General features: G+C 37.8%; 1 non-coding gene across 1 annotated transcript; it reads right to left on the bottom strand.

Annotated features, from left to right (window-relative positions):
• Positions 1 to 2859: 2859 nt before the first annotated feature.
• On the bottom strand, positions 2860 to 2966 carry LOC132164822 (small nucleolar RNA R71). Its single transcript, XR_009438425.1, has one exon. It is a non-coding gene; the product is annotated as a small nucleolar RNA R71 (small nucleolar RNA).
• Between the last annotated feature and the right edge of the window lie 464 nt (positions 2967 to 3430).

Raw genomic sequence — 3430 nt, 5'->3', positions numbered from 1 at the left:
CATTGCAAGAACACCTAACATATGCCTACTTAGGAGAGAACAAGACACTACCGGTCATAATTGCTGCAAATCTAAGTTGTGGGGAATAAGAAAAGCTGTTGAGGGTTCTTAGGGAGCATAAAACTGCTTTGGGATGGACAATTGCTGACATCAAGGGAATAAGTCCAGCCAAGTGCATGCATTAGATTTTCCTTGAAGATGAAGCAAAGCCAACCAAGGATCCACAAAGAAGACTCAATCCTCACATGAAGGAGGTAGTTAAGGCAGAGGTATTAAAACTGCTAGATGTGGGTATCCTCTATCCCATCTCAGACAGTAAATGGGTGAGTCCAGTCCAAGTAGTGCCAAAAAAAAAAATGGGATCACAGTGGTGAAGAATGAAGATGATGAGCTGATACCTACAAGAGTAACCACTGGGTGGATGGTATGCATTGATTACAGGAAGTTGAACAAGGTAACAAGAAAAGACCATTTTCCATTACCCTTCATTGATCAAATGCTAGAGAGGTTAGCTGGCCATAGCCACTATTGTTTCTTGGATGGGTACAGTGGCTATAATTAGATTGTAATAGCACCAGAGAATCAAGAGAAGACCACCTTCATATGTCCTTTTGCACATTCGCCTACAGAAGGATGTCATTTGGATTATGTAATGCCCAGCCACATTCAAAAGGTGCTTGATGAGCATTTTTCTAGATATGTGATAAGTGCTAAAATATTCATATTTTCAACCCTTAACTTGCATGTTTTAATCCTTTGGTTTTGGTTAATTAGGCCATTTTACTTCCTTTTTGTATTTTCTTGTGTTTTATAGGCTTTTGGAAAAAAAGAAGCGTTTTTGGACAAATTCCAAGCTTAAAGGGAAAATTGGGAAGACCTAGAAGATATGGTTAAGCTTAGCCAATCATGGTTAAGTTTAATCCAATAAAGGAAAGGAGCAAATCGGAATTTCTGAAATAATAGTCAAAATCGGATTGGAGGCAAAATTGGATTCTGAACATGTCTCGGTATTTTGACCATAACTTTTAGCTCAGATATTAGATTGAGGTGATTCAAGTGGCATTGGAAAGATAACTTAAAGGGATAAAAATTGTGAAATAGTATTTTCCCAATTCGGAGCGCCGCAAGGCCAAAATCGCGCCGTAAGTTAAGACCAAAATTTTGGGAGAATCCTACTCCGATTTGGACTTAGGTTTTCTTTATCCTAATTGGACTTTTACTTTAAACTCCGAATTTCCTAGGATTACTAGGGCTTCTAAGACTCTCCTAAGCTCTATAAATAGACCCCTAAGCCTCACAATTTAAATCATCCTAAAATCCTTGGATCATCCTTAGAGACAAGGAGAAGAGGCACAACTTGGGGAGAGGAATTTGGAGGCTACTTCTAAGAGCGGTTTTCAGTTCTTTCTTTCCCTTCTCTTTTCTTTTTATTTTAATTATGTGTAACTAACTCTTAAGGAGGGCTAGATTGAAGCTCTAATTATGTTTATTTAATATTTCAATATTGGCGCCTTTGTGATAATCATATTGTGTTGCTTAACTTGATTAATTCCTATTTCCATGAATTCCTCATATGTATGTGACTGGCCATTATATGCATGTGGTATGGACTAGTTAGTTAAATCAATTTGGATGACTGAGCCCTGGGTTTAACGTAAGTAACAAAAGAATCCACACCGTGATTCTTGGGTTAATCAACATGGGGAACCGAGAGTATACACACATACCCTAGGCCTCATGTGTTTGTCGATTTCCATAGAACATATGCTTTTCTAAAGAACAACTTAGTATAGACCAGGCTAAATCCATTAGGAAAGAAAAGAGTTAGAGTATACACCCATGCCTACCTCGTTGCTTAGGGAAATCAATAGCTTAAGGAGTATACACCCATGCCCTTAGGTTTGCAAACATTAGGTATTTATAATATAATTGGATCATTGCAATATTGTTATATTAATTGAGCATAATTAGTGGTGGATAACAAAGCCCTGCCTTTACCTTTATTTAATCTATATATCTTTTTATTTCTTTTTCACAATATCAATTCAGTGACAAATTGATATTTTTAATTAATTATAAACAAAATCACAATCTCCGTGGGTTCGACCTCGTACTTGCTGCACTATACTATTATTTTAATCTTGTGTACTTGCGAGTTAAAACGTACTAAATATTATCTATTAATTTAGGTAGTATTTGGCACAACAAGTTTTTGGCGCCGTTGCCGGGAATTGTTTGATTTTATTTGGAATTTATTTTCTTTTAATTTTTTTTTTTTTTTGCTTCTCTAGTTTCTCCCGCAGTTTCTGTTTTACCTCTGGAGGTGCGATCGATCACCCAACCAGGGCGATCGAGCGCACCTCACGGTGCGATCAATCGCACATCCAAAAAGCATCACAGTTACTACACTAATTACATATCTGATTTATTTCTTTTATTTTTCTTTTGTTATTTAATTTTCTTTTTGTTTTAATCATGTTGAGAAACAATACACCTCCGGTGCGAAGACCTATGGAAAGTTCATTCAGTTCCCAGATCCTCAACTAGCCATCATCCATTAATTTCCAGCCCATTGTGCAGAGCAGTTACAATTTATCTCCGTTGCTCAATATGATTCCACACTATAAAGGCACACCTATAGAGAACCCATATTGGCATATTCGAGAAGTTAGTGATCTCTGCAGGACTCAAAATGTTCAAGGTTTAACTCCAGAAGAAATCAGGTTAATCCTTTTCCCTTTTTCTTTAAAAGATAATGCTAAGATATGGTACAAGTCTTTGGCCACAGGTTCTATTCATACTTGGGATGAGATGGCCACAAAGTTCTTAAAGAAATTTTTCCCAGCCCACAAGACAAGGCAATTTAAAAGGGAAATTATGACTTTCCAGCAAAGAGATGGAGTCCTTTTCTTCGAGGCATGGGAACACTTTAATGAGCTACTTCTCAGATGCCCTCATCACAATATATCTCAAGACGATCAAGTATTGGCATTCTATGAGGGTTTAGATGATCCTAACAAGAGTCTTGTAGATTTAGCTTGTGATAGCATGTTGATGGAGAAAAGTAGCGAGGAAGCCATGGAGCTCTACGAGACATTGAGTGAGCATTCCCAACAATTCTCATCTAAAGGGAGACAAGGATTCAAAGGAAAAGGCATACATGAAGAGAGTACCAATGGTGGAATTCTGGCTTGAATGGCTGCCGTGGAGAAAACGCTGGACATGTTCATGAAAGCTATGACTAATCAGAGCAATGCTCCTGTTCAACAAGTTACACAAGTCGAGGTATGTGCCATATGTTCCCATATTGAACACACCACTAAGACTTGCCCAATGTTTTCAATTGCAGATCAGGAGTCATCTCTCATCAAGTTGTCCCAACATTGCCATAAAGAGGAGCCACCTCCCATCAATTGGCCTCAACAATACC

The sequence above is a fragment of the Corylus avellana genome, chromosome 8 (assembly GCF_965113065.1).
Source record: "Corylus avellana chromosome 8, dhCorAvel1.hap1.2, whole genome shotgun sequence".
In the NCBI taxonomy this organism is placed as follows: domain Eukaryota; kingdom Viridiplantae; phylum Streptophyta; class Magnoliopsida; order Fagales; family Betulaceae; genus Corylus; species Corylus avellana.
This window is presented reverse-complemented; position numbering and strand designations above follow the sequence as displayed.